Below are 16,832 nucleotides of genomic sequence, written 5' to 3'. Positions count from 1 at the left end.
CTTAACCAATTTATTTTGCTTACATTTTCTATTTTTAGATATATGAAGAATGATATATGATAAAAATCTACCTCAAGATATCAGTAAGTCTAAAGACCTCTTTTAATAACTATAAAATACAATTCCAAGAGATAAGAAATTATAGTGTCAGAACTTGGTAGCGTTTTTTGTTAGGGTTCCCTAAAATAATGGTTCATGTTGCATCTTTCCCTAGATTGAATGTAATCCAATCAGTTGCAAAAGCAGGACTCAACTCTGGTTCTGCCAGTTCCCTGGCCTTGCTCTTTCCACTACAGCGCCACCACGCTGCCTCATAGTGAACTTTAAATAGTTGTTAAATGAATGAAAGAGTAGATATTATTAGCTTTTATACACACACACACACACACACACACACACACACAAACTGAATCCGAGAGAAATAAGTCATTTGAGATCAAATGACTTGCAAGTCACAGAGCGATTCTGACTGCAAAGCTTCAGCTCTTTTCCATCATGCCTGCTGCTGAGGGAGCCCTCTCTGCACCAAGCATCCGAGGGGAAACTCTGGACCATCTTAGATGGAGTTGTTACCAGTTCCCATCCCAGCTATGTAGTCCGTGCTGAGTCCTTTTTGAAGGAATTGGAATTTTAATTGCTGAGCTAGCCCCGTGTGGAGGAGAGAGGATAGAGATTTACTAGACAGGTATGTCTGCAACTTGTGAGTTTGGCCTTGGATTATGAGATTCCTAAAACAGGGGAAGGACAGACTAGAGATAGGAGAGTTGAAAACAATGGCCTCTGTTGCAGTAATTAGCTGCTCCAGCGCATTCCCCACATCATCCCCTGGGTTGGAGGCCCAAGCTGGGATGAAGCATTGCCTTTTTTTTTTGTTTAACATTTAAAAAAAAAAATTGTAGTTAATTTACAATGTTGTTAGCTTCAGGTGTACAGCAAAGTGATTCAAACTGTTTCAAATTTTATTGTTCAGTATATATTTTTTAAAATGGGTATCGTGACTTTTATATATTTATTTGTTTTTTAAAATAAATTTATTTTATTTTATTTTTGGCTGCGTTGGGTCTTCGTTGCTGCGCGTGGGCTTTCTCTAGTTGCGGTGATTGGGGGCTACTCTTCCTTGCCGTGCGCTGGCTTCTCTTTGCGGTGGCTTCTCTTGTTGCAGAGCACAGGCTGTAGGTGTGCGGGCTTCAGTAGTTGTGGCTCATGGGCTTAGTTGCTCCACGGCATGTGGGATCTTCCCAGACCAGGGCTTGAACCCGTGTCCCCCCTGCATTGGCATGTGTCACCAGGGAAGCCCCTATATATATACATTTATATACTTTTCCATGATAGGTTATTACAGGACATGGAATGGAAGCATTTCCTTTTGATACAGCTCTTACTGTTGGCATTGGGGGCCTTGGTGATGAGACAGGACGGGGCGGGGCGGGTGGGGCGGGCTGCTGTGGGAAATGAAGCTAGATGAAGAGAGGGCTGTTTGAAGGCTAAGAGGAGGGGTGTGGCTTCACTCCTAACTTCCTTGGCATTTTGTAGCTGTCTACAAAAGCCATAATAAATATATGTCCATGCTCTTTAGCTCAATAATCCTATTACCATAGGTTACCTTAAAGTCATCTGAAAGCAGAAAAATAACCTAACAAAGGTGTCACAGTAGCGGTCACTGCTTGAACTATTCATTCCCTAAAACTTAGACTCTCACTCCTTGCTGAAATCTTATTCAGTTCTTGCGTGTAGCCCGGGGTCCCCTTCTCTTGGTTCTTGAGTCAGCTTCAACACCTCTGCTGTGTAACTCGTGCTATAATCACTTGTCAGCATCTCCCAGTTCCTCAGTCTGTGGGTTCCCAGAGGGCAGGTTTATTTCTCATCTACCTTTCTAGTTCCAGCACTGTTCCAGGAGCTATGGTGTTAGCACCAGCTCGGTGTCTACACCGCAAAGCTCTTGTTCAAACAAAATGAATTTATTGGCTCATGAATTCAGGGAAGGGCTGAATGCCTGATCATGGGGAGGGCAGGGAGACAGGCAGGATGCAAACGCCACCAGTACGATCTTTCCATCTTGGTCTCCGCCTCTTTCTGTGCATCAGCCTTATTCTCTCCTTGTTAGATATTTTTTTTTCCCATTTAGCAGGAGATTTCCCACCATTTCCCATCCACTAGCTTCTAGCTCAGTACATTTCAAACCTTGTTTCTCTTCCACTGCCCACATGGGCCTCGGGTGCCAGGCGCTGTGGACCACACTCCTATCACCAGGTGACTTCTGGGCTTGCACTTTGGTGTCACAAAGTGACCTGAGTCAGCTTAGTGGGCACTAGGAGAATTTCTGGAAGCCATCCCTACTCAGGACAGCTATCAGTAACTGTATAGGGAAGTGGCTACGAACGATACACATCTATACCAGCAAGCTCCTGCTGCCGAACTACTACACCGCTACTGAACTCAACAGTTGGGAACTGCCAATGGCCATCCCTCCTCCACTTGACGTGAGGGGAAGAATGGTGGAAAAGAAGGGAGAAAAAACTCAGCCAATCGAATGCAACAGGAATTTTTGGAATGAATATAATAGTAAAATACTAGAAATAACCACAACGCCCAATAATAGGAATTGGCTAATTAAATGATGGTGTGGTAGCACCACAAAGAACAAATTTCCAGATTGTAACAACATGGAAGATCATTTATGGAATAATGTTAAGTGTGCAAACCCACAAACATACACAGATCTTCCTCGATTTACATCCCCATAAACCCATCCTAAGTTTGAAACCGTGCAACTCACATTCGGACTTGAACCCACGGTCTTTTAATTGAGATCACACAGCTGGCCTCAGGACTTAATGAAGCTCAGGTTTTTTATGTCTCATCACAGAAAGAATTCAGTGAGAGACAAAGCGATTTATTAAGAAGTGGACTTAATTTAGAGAGATACACATTCCATAGACGAACGCGGTCTGTCTCAAAAGGTGAGAAGGGCCTTGGGAGAAACACACTTCACAGACAGAGTGTGGGCCATCTTAGAAGGCGAGAGGCCCCAAAATATTTATGCTGTGGTTAGTTTTTATGGGCTGGGTAATTTCATAGGCTAACGAGAGGGAGGATTATTCCAACTATTTTGGGGAAGGGGCAGAGATTTCCAGGGATTGGGACACCGCCCACTTTTTGACCTTTTATGGTTAGCCTCAGAACTGCCATGGCACTGGTGGGTGTGTCATTTAGCATATGCTAATGTATTACAATGAGCACATATTGAGGCTCAAGGTCTACTGGCAGTCGAATCTTCCGCCATCTTGGACCTAGTTGGTTCTAACCAGTTTTTGTTATGTCCTATGGCTATGTCATTCTTTTAAAGATCTTGGGCTTCCCTGGTGGCGCAGTGGTTAAGAATCTGCCTGTCAATGCAGGGGACACGGGTTCGAGCCCTAGTCCGGGAAGATCCCACATGCCACGGAGCAACTAAGCCTATGCGCCACAACTACTGAGCCTGCGCATCTGGAGCCTGTGCTCCGCAACAAGAGAGGCCACGATAGTGAGAGGCCCGCGCACTGCGATGAAGAGTAGCCCCCACTCACTGCAACTAAAGAAAGCCCGCGCACAGCAACGAAGACCCAACGCAGCCAAAAATAAATAAAATAAATTAAAATAAATAAATAAATAAATAAAGATCGTGCCCTGCCCCCTTCCTTCCTGTTTCAAGTTGAAAGTATTGTAAGTAGAAAATGCATTTAATACACCTAACCTACTGATCATCGTAGCCTAGCCTAGCCTTTCTTAAACATTAGCCTACAGTTGGGCAAAATCATTTAACACAAAGCCTATTTAATAATAAAATGTTGAATTTCTCATGTCTTATTGAATACTGTACTGAAAGTGAAAAGCAGAATGGTTGTCTGAGTACGGAATGGTTGTTTACCCTTGTGATTATGTGGCTGACTGGGAGTTGTGGCTACCGCTGCCCAGCATCGCGAGAGAGGCTGCATATAGCTAGCCTGGGAAAGGATCAAAATTCAAAAAGTATGGTTTCTACTGAATGTATATCCTTTTCCGCCCATCATAAAGTCGAAAATCATAAATCAAACCATCGTGAGCCAGGGACCACCTGTACACTATGATTATGTTGAAGCAAAAAATTGAATAACATTGCTACAGATTGGAAGTAAACATGAGAAATGGAAATACGTCTGCTATGATGGCAGAATTATTGGTGAAAAAATATAAACATTAAAAATAGCGATGATAGGAACTTCCCTGGTGGCGCAGTGGTTAAGAATCCGCCTGCCAATGCAGGAGACACGGGTTTGAGCCCTGGTCCGGGAAGATCCCACATGCCGTGGAGCAACTGAGCCCGTGCGCCACAGCTACTGAGCCCGCGTGCCTAGAGCCCGTGCTCTGCAACGAAAGAAGCCACCGCAGTGAGAAGCCTGCATGCTGCAACGAAGAGTAGCCCCTGCTCGCTGCAACTAGAGAAAGCCCCCGCGCAGCAACGAACACCCAACGCAGCCAAAAATAAATAAATAAATTTATTTTAAAAATTGCGATGACATATTTTTATATAGAAAGGTATTCATGAAATTTTAACTGACAATAGAGATTACAAAACGGTATGTATATCGTAATCCTAATTATGTTAAAAATAACATCAGTGTGATTATATATATGTAAGAAATTGTATAACAATAAACACTAAGCTGTTAACGTTGGTTAACCCTGAATGGTGGGATTATAGCTTTTACATTTTAAAGTTTTCTGTATTGTCTGATTTTTTTACTTTTACAATCAGAATTTAATATACAGTCATTTCTATTAAAGAAAAAAGGCTCCCAATGCAGCAGACATTAGACAAACGTCTCATAGTGAAGGAATGGCAAGTATTTGGCCCATTGGCTGTGGTAGATTGGCTTATTTCCAACTATTCCACTCCCCCCATAATAAGATTACAGGCCCAGCCCCGCTGCCTTGAGACTTTTTAGTGCCTCTCATTAGGCAGTGAATATTTATCCATCCCACTGACTTTGGGCTTGGCAGACTTGCCTCGTCCAATGGAGTGTAAGCGGGCATGAGGTAAGCTATATCCTAGCTGAGGCTTCATGCATGTTTGTGTGACATGCCTTGGCCTTTTCTGCTGTGCCATCCACCATGAGAAGAGCATGCCCCAGGGAAATGCTGTTTCTTCAGCCTGGGTCCTAGAATGGGAGACACCCAAGTCCAGCTGGCCCAGTAGAGGCACAGTTGACCCACAGACCTGTGAGCAAGAAATAAATGTTTGCTTTTCTTTTTTTTTTTTTTTTTTTTGGCTGCACCACGCAGCATGCAGGATCACAGTTCCCCAACCAGGGATCAAATCCGAGCCCTCTGCAGTGGAAGCGCGGAGTCTTAACCACTGGACCGCCAGGGAAGTCCCCAGTGTTTGCTTTTCTAAACAACTGCATTTTGGGGTTGTTTATTACACAGCCTTGCCACAGCAAGAAGCTGAATAACACTCCAGACCCTGCATTTTCTCCCCAATCCCCTTGCTCTTTTTTGAAAAAAATTTTATATGGCTGAGGGTGGCATTAGGAGGACAAACCCTCTTGGTTTGCCTGAGTGATTGAGGGGTTTCCTAGGACATGGGGCTTGCAGGTTTTTTAAAATAGCTTTATTGAGATATAATTTACATTCCATACAATTCACTCATTTACAGTGTACAATTCAATGTTTTTTTAGTATAGTCACAGAGTTGTACAACCGTCACAACAATCTAATCTTAGAACATTTTTGTCCCTCCTAAAAGAGGCTCCAGACTCATCAGCAGTCACTAGCCATTGTCCCCACCCCCCATCCCACAGCAACCACTAATCTACATCCTGTCTATAAATTTGCGTATTTTGGATATTTCATATAAATGGAATCATACAGTATGGCCTTTTGTGGCTGATTTCTTTTAATTAGCATGTTTCCTAGGTTCATCCTTGTTGTAACATGTATCAGTGCTCCATTTCTTTTTATTGCTGGACAATATTCAGTTGTATATATAGACCACATTTTACTCATCCCTTCATCCGTAGTGGACATTTGGGTTGTTTCCACTTTGGGACTACTGTGAACAGTGCTGCTATGAACATTTATGTACAAGTCTTTGTTTGCACATCTGTTTTCAGTTCTTTTGGGTGTATGCCTAGGAGTGGAATTGCTGAGTGATACGGTAATTCTATGTTTAACTTATTGAGGAGCTGCCAAACTGTTTCCCACAGCTGCTGCACGGTACATTCCTACCGGCAGCGTAAGAGGAATCCAATTTCTCCACGTCCTTGCCAACACTTGTTATTGTCTATCTTTTATATTACAGCCATCCTAGTGGGTGCACAGCGGTATATCATAGCGGTTTTGACTTGCATTTCCCTAATGACTAATGATGTTGAACATCTTTTCATGTGCTGTTTCCCCATTTGTGTATCTCCTTTGGAAAAATGTCTATTCAAATTCTTTGCTTGTTTTTAAATTAGGTTATTACTCTTTGTATGGTTGAGTTGTAAGGGTTCATTATACAGTCTGGAACCTAGACCCTTCTCTGATATATGATTTGTAAATATTTTCTATTCTGTGAATTGTCTTTTTAGTCTCTTAATTTGCAGCACAAAAGTTTTAAGTTTTGATGTAGTCCAATTTATTTTTCTTTGGTCACTTTTGCTTTTGGTGGTGTGTGTACCAGCCTCCTTGTTTGTGGTCGACATCCCGAAGCAGTTATGGCATTTTTTTCTCACTGAAACTGGATGCCACCTACCTGGAAACTTTCCTCAACACTGTGCTATAGGCATTGTAGTGGTTAAAAGCCCAAGCTCTGGAGACAAACTGTGTGGGTTCAAATGCCCACTAGTGCTACCACTTAATGGTGGTGTTTTCTTCACCTGAGGGTCACTTGCCAGGTGAGCACAATGCTGGGTGTAGGCGAGAGAAATCAAGAATGGGTATAGACCAGGAGGATAATTAATATAGCTTATCTTGTATATGCTCTTGTAATGGATTGGACTTAATGGAGGGCCTGAACAGATCTGAGAGTTCAGGATGTGGACCATACAGGAAACTCTGGTGCATTACTTCACATCTTCTCAGGCACACCTCTTTACCAGCCACTGTTGCCAACTTCGCACAGGTACAGCCCGACCGCACCTTGCCCATACTTTGCACCTCTCACTTCTTGCTCTGGGGCTTCTCTGACCCCTCAGTGTGGGATGCTTGGAGACCCACTCAGCACTAATATATGCGCACCCTAGAAGAGGGTGGAATGTATGCCCCTGGGGCCATCGTTGACCAACAGGGATGGGAGCTAATGAATAAGTGCTTACTCATTTGTCCTTCACTTTGTTTCCCCAAGGATACCAAAAGAAGGGGTGAAGGATACTGAACAGGTATAAACAACAGCTACCCACTTTTTCTACTAAAAAAGAATCTATAGAAGGATCCCAGGAATCTATACGTGTAACGAGCCCTATAGGTGACTCCTATGCACACTAAACAAGTTTGCAAAACACTGAATTAGGGCGTTTTCTGAAGGAATTTACATTATAAGAGGAGCAGAGATGACAGCCCTGGCACACTTGAACATTCCCTCGCATCACACAGAAAAGCACTATATGACTGTCTGTCTCCATCTTCATGGATGCTTTTCTTCTTCTGACTTGGCATTCCCGTCCTCAGGTGCACCAAGCATGTATACATGAACTTCCTTCTTAGTCTCTATGTAAGACGACTTCTCTCTTCCTAAGGAAGGCTCCAGCCCTCTTCCACAGGAGGAGGTTTTCCTTCTGGGTTCCTTCCTGCATCCTGTTGTCTAAAGAGAGCAGGGTCCTGGGCTTCAGCCGGAAGGGCACTGATGCTCGCTTCCTGCCAGCCCAGCAAGCTATGGGTGATGAACGGCCTCTAGGACCCAGAGCAAGGATGCCTATAGTGGGCCCACCAATTTTATTAGCTCAGTTGGAAGAGTGAGAGCTGCAGGGCCTGCTGGTTCCCTTATTAGATTTTATTCCTAGGTATGCACATCTTTCAAAGACCCCCAAAAAGTTTCTGGAAGCAGTAAGGATAAATGTCTAAAAAAATGTTTTCCCCATTTGCATGGCTCTCTCTCTTTTCAGAAAGTATTCCTTCCTGCACTGCTTGGGTCTTGGGGGCATCATTAATCCATACCCACTTTTATTTATTTGTTTGTTTATTTATGGCCGCACTGCACAGTCTGTGGGATCTTAGTTCCCCGACCAGGGATCGAACCCACGCCCCCTGCAGTAGAAGTGCGGAGTCCTAACCACTGGACGCCAGGGAAGTCCCAATCCATACCCACTTTCAATGGCTGCTTGACTTATGACCCAGGGAGTAGTTTTCATTAGTTCTTTTGATTTAGAGTCTCCCTCTGATAAAAGTTGATAGTGGTGGGGTTGGGGGATTTGGTAATTCTTCCTGATTTAAACAGTATAACATGTGGCCGATCTGACTTTGGCTTATTCTAGGGCAGAGGGAAGGACTCCCCAGTTTCCACAATAGGGACCATGTCTCACATATCTGGTCATGTCTTTCCCTTACTTAAAATTCATCCATGGTTCCCAGTTACTCAAGGATAAAGTCCAAAATTATTAGCAGCCCCACTTTCAAGCCTTTTATGATCTGGTCCCTGCTGGTCTCCTGTATTATTAAGGACTCTTCAACTGCACATGATAAAAAACCAAATGCAAACTGGGTCAAGTGAAAAAGAGAAAGTATTTGCCCATATATATGAAAAGTCCTGAGCTACACTGGCTTCAGGCACAGCTGGATTCAGAAGCACACATATTTTTGGGAATGTCATTTCTCTCTATCTCCAGGCTCTGTCCTCTGTATTGGCTTCATTTCCAGGGAGAATCCACTATGTGGTGGCAGAGATGAACACATAGTGACTTCAGGTTTATAATCTGGTAGTTTATCAAGCTCAGCAGGGAGTGAATGCAACTTGTCCAGTAAATCCTAGGAAAGTTCAGAGGATGCCTGTTATTAGTGAGGCTAGGTCATATACCCATCTTGGACCAACCTTTTGGCTTATTGTCCACTTCTGATGCTTTGGGGGTGGGATCACCCCAAATGAACGACTTTTTTGAGAGTGATGTATGGGTATTTCCAAAGGATATTTAAGGTGATATTATTGTAAGAGGAGGATGTGGCATACACCATCGCCTAACAAATAGCTGTGTTCCTCTTTTTTTAAAATTAATTAATTAATTAATTTATCTTTTTGGCTGCATTGGGTCTTCATTGTTGGGTCTTCATTGCTGCGCACGGGCTTTCTCTAGTTGCGGAGAGCGGGGGCTACTCTTCGTTGCGGTGCACAGGCTTCTCATTGCGGTGGCTTCTGTTGTTTCAGAGCTCGGGCTCTAGATGCGTGGGCTTCAGTAGTTGTGGCTCGCAGGCTCTAGAGCGCAGTCTCAGTAGTTGTGGTGCACGGGCTTAGTTGCTCCAGGGCATGTGGGATCTTCCCGGACCAGGGCTCGAACCTGCGTCCCCTGCAGTTGCAGGCGGATTCTCAACCACTGCGCCACCAGGGAAGTCCCAGCTGGGTTCCTCTTCTTCCTTCCTAACAGAGTCCAAATTTTTTTTAGGCAGCAAGATGATAAGGGAAGGAGAGCCGCTCACTCAGCCTCGGGATGAATCATAATTGGTTTAACCCAAGGCCTGGAATCCCATCCCTATTGTAGTGATTGGTTTGTGGGTCTGCATGTGACCTGGCTCTAGCCAATGAGAATCTAAGGGGCAGGCTGCTGGAGGGCTCCTGGGAAATATTTTCCTCCCTGAGAAAATAAGTGAGGACATCAAGGAGAAGCCTCTGCCTACCTTCTTTGGATATTGTCATGGGAAGATGAGAAGCTTAAAGCTGTGGCAGCCATCTTGAAACCATGAAGAGAAAGTGAGATTCACAGAGAAGCCAACGCATCAATCTGCCTTTGTTGAGACGCTGAATTACCCAGACTTAGTACCTTCTCTTGACTTAAAAAAAATTGTGCTAAAATACACAAAACATCAAATTCACCATTTTAACCAATTTATTTTATTTGTTTTTGTTTGTTTTTACTGTATGATATCACCCATATGTGGAATCTAAAACAAATAAACTGGTGAACACAACAAAAAAGAAACAGACTCACAGATATAGAGGACAAACTGATGGCTACCAGTGGGGAGAGGGAAGTGGGGAAGGGCAACACAGAGGCAGGGGATCAAGAGGTACAAACCATTATATATAAAATAAGCTACAAGGTTTGTTTTCTTTGTTTGTGAGTCTGTTTCTGTTTTGTAAATAAGTTCATTGGTATCTTTTTTTAGATTACACATATAAGTGATATCACATGATATTTGTCTTTGTCAGACTTACTTCACTTAGCATGATAATCTATAGGTCCATCCATGTTGCTGCAGATGGCATTATTTCATTCTTTTTTACGGCTGAGTAATATTCCATTATATATATATATATATATATATATATATATATATATATATATATATCACATTTTCTTTATCCATTCATCTGTCGATGGACACTTAGGTTGCTTTCATGTCTTGGTTACTAAAGGGGAAAGGGGACAGGAGGGGTAAATTAGGAGTTTGGGATTAGCAGATACACACTACTACATATAAAATAGATTAGAAAACAAGGTTCTACTGTATAGCACAGGGAACTATATTCAATATCTTGTAATAAACTATAATGGAAAAGAATCTGAAAAAGAATATGTATATGTGTGTGTGTGTGTATATATATAAAATACGTGTATAACTGAATCACTTTGCTGTACACCAGAAACCAAGACAACATTGTAAATCAACTATACTTCAATTTAAAAAAATAGATGAAGGGAATTCCCTGGCAGTCCAGTAGTTAGGACGTAGCTCTTTCACTACCGAGGGCTCGGGTTCAATTCCTGGTCAGGGACCTAAGACCCCACAAGTCACGTGGCATGGCCAAAAAAAGAAAAAAGAAAATAAGAAAGCCACAGGATATACTGTACAAGACAGGGAACACGGCCAATATTCTACCGTAACTATAAATGGTGCACAACCTCTAAAAATTGTGAATCACTATACTGTACACCTGCAACCCACGCAATATGGTACATCAACTACACCTCAATTAAAAAAACAACAAAAACTGCATGCATCTTACCACGCTTCCAGTGTACTAGACATTTCTTGCTCATCCTGTGCAATCAGAATGACTCCCTCTGTAATAAATCAATATGTTCTTAGATGTCCAAATGGCCCAAGTCAAGCATTGAGCCCTGGTCATTCCGGCTCTCAGGGCCAGCGTGTTCTGTGGACAGCTGCCTGCAGCTCTTAACTCTTGAACTCCACCTGTGTGTACACCTTGGTGATGTCGTGGTACCTGCCTTCGGGGGCAGGTAGTTGGAGATCGGTGGCGTGTACTCTAGCCCCTGTCTCTCAAAGGGGAACAGACTGGGGTCCCGCTCGGTGGCCGCCTCATGGCGTTCCGGGGATGTGAGCCGCAGCTCCTGCAGACTCCCTGCCGGGCCTCAAGCATGGACCTGACGGCGTCCTTCTCCATCTCCATGTTGTAGAGCGACCACTTCTTCAGAAGCAGAGCTCTCTGCTCGCTCTCCTCCAAGGGGAGCTGCACCGCAGGCCGGTGTCTCACTTTCCCTGGGAACTTCACAGGCGTGATAAAATCCTTAAGGGGAATTAGCTCGTGGCTGGCCTTTTCCTGTCGTGACATCCTCTTTTTCAAGCCGTCCTTTGCAGCTTGGCCTTTTGTTTGGATTTTTCTTCTTCTTCTGCTCCTTCTCCTTCTTCTTCCTCTTCCTCTTTCTCCTGCTTCTCCTACTCTTCCTCAGGGGCTCTGCTCTCTTGGGAACAAGTCCCCAGAAGCACAACAATGAAGCTCTGGTGGTGTCTCTCATGTGTGTCTGCCAAGCTCCCAGAAGCTGGTTCGGGGGGCGCAGGGGCACTCCAGCAGGGACCTTCTAACCACTTTAAAGTGTATAACTCAGTGGTATTTGGTATGTTCACCATGTATGAAACCATTACCACTATCTAGTTCCAGAATATTTTCATCACTCCAAAAGGAAATCCCAATTCTCCTTGCCCCAGCCTCTGGCCATCCCTGCTCTATTTTCTGCATTTGCCTATTCTGAATATTTCAAATAAATAGAATCATTATACAGTATGTGGCCTTTTGTATCTGGCTTCTTAGCATAATGTTTTCAAGGTTCATCTATGTTGCAACATGTATCAGTACTTCATTTCTTTTTGAGGCTGAATAATATTCCAATGTATGGATATACCACATTTCATTTACCCATTCATTAGCGATGGACATTTGGGTTGTTTCCACCTTTTGGCTATTGTGGATAATACTGCTCTGAACATTCATGTATGAGTTTTTGTTTGAACACCTGTTTTCACTTTTGAGTATATGCCTAGGAGTGGAACGATATGGTACTTCTGTATTTAACTTACTGAGGAATTGCCAAAGTGTTTTCCACAGTGGCTGCACCATTTTATATCCCCACCAGCAATGTAGAATGGTTTTAATTTCTTTGCATCCTAGCCAACACTTGGCTATTTTCTGTATTTATGATTATAGTCATTCTAGTGGATGTGAAGCGGTTTTTATTGCGGTTTTGATTTGCATTTACCTACTTACCAATGACACTGAACATTTTTTTCATGTGCTTTTTGGCTATTTGTGTATCTTTTTTGGAGAAATGTCTATTCAAGTCCTTTGCCCATTTGCTAATTGAGTATTTTCTTTTTGTTGGTTAGTTGTAAGAATTCTTTATACATTATGGATACTAGACCTATCAGAGGTATGATTTGCAAATATTTTCTCCTCTTCTGTGGGTTGTCTTTTCGCTGTCTTGATAGTGTTCTTTGATACACAAAAGTTTTAAATTTTGAAGTCCAATTTGTCTATTTTTTTCTTTTGTTTCCTGTGCCTTTGGTTTTTTTTTTTTAAGTATTTGTTTATTTATTTTTTTAATTTATGGCTGTGTTGGGTCTTCGTTTCTGTGCGAGGGCTTTCTGTAGTTGTGGCAAGCGGGGGCCACTCTTCATCGCGGTGCGCGGGCCTCTCACTATCGCGGCCTCTTTTGTTGCGGAGCACAGGCTCCAGACACGCAGGCTCAGTAATTGTCGCTCACAGGCCCAGCCGCTCCGCGGCACGTGGGATCTTCCCAGACCAGGGCTCGAACCCATGTCCCCTGCATTGGCAGGAAGATTCTCAACCACTGCACCACCAGGGAAGCCCTATGCCTTTGGTTTTATATCCAAGAAACCACTGCCAAATGCAAGGTCATGAAGATTTACCCACATGTTTTATTCTGGGTTAAATTTTGCATATGGTGTGAAGTGAGGGTCCAACTTCATTCTTTTGCATGTGGATATATCCAGCTGCCCCAGCACCATTTCTTGAAGAGACTATTTTTTCCCCCACTGAATGTTCTTGGCACCCTTGTCAAAAATCAGTTGACCATAGATATATGTTTTTTTTAATGGACTCTCAATTCTATTCCATTGATCTGTACATCTATCTTTATGCCAATACCATGCTGTTTTGATTACTATGGGTTTATAGTAAGTTTTGAAATTGGGACGTATAAGTCCTAGGACTTTGAGGTTTTTTTGTTTTTTGTTTTTGTGTGTTTGTTTGTTTTTTCAGTATTGTTTTGGCTGGGCTTCCCTGGTGGCACAGTGGTTAAAGAATCTGCCTGCCAATGCAGGGGACATGGGTTTGAGCCCTGGTCCAGGAAGATCCCACATGCTGTGGAGCAACAAAGCCCGTGCGCCACAACTACTGAGCCCGTGTGCCACAACTACTGAAGCCTGCATGTCTAGAGCCCGTGCTCTACAACGAAGAGAGTAGCCCCCCACTCGCCACAACTAGAGAAAGGCCACGCACAGCAACAAAGACCCAATGCAGCCAAAAATAAATAAATTAAATAAATAAATTAAATAAATATATTGTTTTGGCTATTTGGAGCTCTTTGAGATTCTATTTGGATTTTAGGATGAGTGTATGTATCCATGATCAGACCCCCGATGTTGAGTGTGAACCTCTCCTTCTCTTCTGCTGGAGGCCACTGACATGGTCATGATAGTAAGTGTGGCAGCAGGCGTCCTAGGAGTGGGCCTGGCTGCCATAGGCATCACTGGGATCCTCCTGGACAGAAGCAAGTGGGAAAAGCAATAAAGCCAAGGAATTGCCCTGACAGCAACCAGTTAGTATGGAGAAGTCTTGCTTAGCCAGCAGGCCGTGAAATTTGGTTTACTGATTTCATTCTTTGTGATCCTTTAGGCTTATTTTAATAGAGCTAAAAAAAGCACAGGAAGCATTTTATTGGGGGAAATGCAGCCTAAGTGAATCTATTAAAGACACAGTTGGGCTCTGTTATGGACTGAATGTGTCCCCACAAAATTCATGTTGAAGCCCTAACCCCTCGTATGATGGGATTTGGAGGTGGAGCCTTTGGGAGGTAATCAGGTTTAGATGATGTCATAGGGGTGGAGCCTTCATGATGGGATTAGTGTACTTATTAGAGGAAGAGGAGAGACCAGGTTTCCCTCTCCTCCTTGTGAGGACACAGTGAGAAGGCAGCCATCTGCAAGCCAGGAAGAGGGTTTTCACAGGAGCTGAATCTGGGAGCACCTTGATCTTGAACTTCCCAGCTTCCAGCACTGTGAGAAATAATTGTCTGTTGTTTAAGCCACCCAGTCTCTATTATTTTGTTATGGCAGCCTGGGTTGACTAAGACACTCCTGATTTCCAGGGGAATAATTCTAATGTTTTTCTTTTTAGGATGATGCTTTCTGTAAGGTTTTAATTTAATTTTTAAAATTGAGGCTAAAATGTGTGCAATAAAGTGCACAATTGTTTTTTTTTTTGGCCGTGTGGCATGGCTGACGGGACCTTAGTTCCCCCACCAGGGATCGAAACTGGGCCCTGGCAGTGAAAGTGCCGCGTCCTAACCACAGGACCACCAGGGAATTCCCTGGAATGTCCTCTTTTTTGATGAACTTGTTCAAGCCTTTTGCCCATTTTAGTGGGCTGTTTGACTTCTCAGTGAGCATTCATACAGAGCAAAATATCTTCACATTCTGTGCCACTTCAGAGAGGTCCATTCACCTATTTCTTTCCTAGACCTCCTTGCTACCAATTTTCCAATCACATCTCTCCCAAGTCCCTGGCCATCCAATTAAATCATGGTTATCTCTTCATGAATCAGTGTAGGTCTGTACCTTTAGCTATCTCTCTTTCTAGAAAAAGTGAGCCACAAAGTGTGCTTCTCAAGTTTCTGTCTCCTGGGCGTCTTTCCCTTCACCAGTGTCTTTCAGGACCAGCCCTCAGTGGGGCTGTAGTGCCGCAGCTGTGTAAGTTCAGACAGTGTCAACATGTTATGCCAAACCGCTTGTAAACCAGGCCCAAAGTTTTTCTTCCTTGGTTAGCTGCTCATAGGAATACCCTATCAGGCTATAGGGAGAGAGAAGAGGCAATGTATTAGAGTAGGCACCATAGGAATCTGGGGAGTCGGGCACATCAGCTGCCAGACTTGGACCAGAAAGTGTAGCTGGTACAGATGTCTAGGGAAGGTTGCTGCCTCTGCATCTGGTGCTGGGCTGGGTGTTGCTGTTGGGTAGCAGGGCCAGCGGTTGGAAAGAAGAGCTGGACAGTCTGGCATCTTTAACCAAAGTGCAAGGGCTGCTTCATTACTTCTGCTTCCTCAAACTCTCACAGTTGTCTCTTTGGACCAACTCTGACCCAGGACCACAAAAGAAAGGGGGGTTTTGGAACATGTATTTCCATCTTAGCCAAAAATACAACACAAAGCTACTACGTCCATCCGATGAGTTCTCAATTTCAGAAATTATATCTGTCCATTGGACTTTTTCTGGTAATAGATTCTGATTCTCTAGGGAAATTCTGCTACATCTTTTCATCCGTTTTCTCTTCTTCTCTTGTATTTTCTTTAACATATTAATGATAAAGTCTGTGTCTACTTATTGCAATTTCTGAATTATCTGTGACTCTGCTTCTAATTTCTGTTCTTTTTTTTTTTTCTTTTGAATGTTGGTCTTATTTTCCTGCCTCTTTGCATGTCTAGTAAATATTGATTGTGTGTTGGATATTTTGTACAAAAGAACAATTATTTAAAAAAAAAATAGACTTCAGGGACTTCCCTGGTGGTGCAGTGGATAAGACTCCGTGCTCCCAGTGCAGGGGGCCCGGGTTTGATCCCTGGTCAGGGCACTAGATCCCACATGCATGCTGCAACTAAGAGTTCACATGCCACAACTAAGGAGCCCTGGAGCCACAACTAAGGAGCCTGCCTGCTGCAACTAAGGAGCCTGCCTGCCACAACTAAGACCCAGTGCAACCAAATAAATAAATTTAAAAAAAATAGACTTTGTTTTTTGGAGCAGTTTTAGGTTCATAGCAAAACTGAGAGAAAGTTACCATGATTTCCCATATACCTCCTGTCCCCACACATGCGTAGCCTTCCTCATTATCAATATCACCCAGCAGAGTGGTACATTTGTTACAAATGATTAACTACATTGACACATCATTATCATCCAAAGACCATAATTTACATTAGAGTTCCCACCTGGTGCTGTACAAATGTATAATAACATGCACCCACCATTATAGTACCATATAGAGTAATTTCACTGTCCTAAAAATCCTCTGTGCTTAACCTATTCATCCCCCTCTCTCTTCTCACTAACCTCTGGCAACCATTGATCTTTTTATTGTCTCCATAGTTTTGACTATTCCAGAGTGTCATATAGTTAGACTCCTACAGTATGTGACCTTTTTAGATTCACTTAGT

At 43.2% G+C, this 16,832-nt stretch overlaps 1 long non-coding RNA gene and 1 pseudogene across 4 annotated transcripts in view; one reads left to right on the top strand and one right to left on the bottom strand.

Moving 5' to 3' along the window:
* Window positions 1-16,832, top strand: part of LOC309668009 — a 30,345-nt gene that overhangs the window by 2,735 nt on the left and 10,778 nt on the right. Inside the window, exons 4-5 of one of the 3 annotated variants that reach the window (XR_014268027.1) lie at window positions 39-83; window positions 9,591-9,729. This is a non-coding gene — a long non-coding RNA (uncharacterized lncRNA). Of the gene's footprint in view, window positions 1-38; window positions 5,329-9,590; window positions 9,730-16,832 lie in introns of those variants that run through there. The other 2 variants (XR_014268026.1, XR_014268028.1) reach the window with 2 other exon arrangements.
* LOC309668007 (large ribosomal subunit protein mL40 pseudogene) lies at window positions 11,323-11,903 on the bottom strand (annotated as a pseudogene). Its single transcript has one exon. The product of its transcript is annotated as a large ribosomal subunit protein mL40 pseudogene (transcript).

The sequence above is a fragment of the Balaenoptera physalus genome (genome assembly GCF_965194825.1).
Source record: "Balaenoptera physalus genome assembly, chromosome: 10".
NCBI classification, from domain to species: domain Eukaryota; kingdom Metazoa; phylum Chordata; class Mammalia; order Artiodactyla; family Balaenopteridae; genus Balaenoptera; species Balaenoptera physalus.
This window is presented reverse-complemented; position numbering and strand designations above follow the sequence as displayed.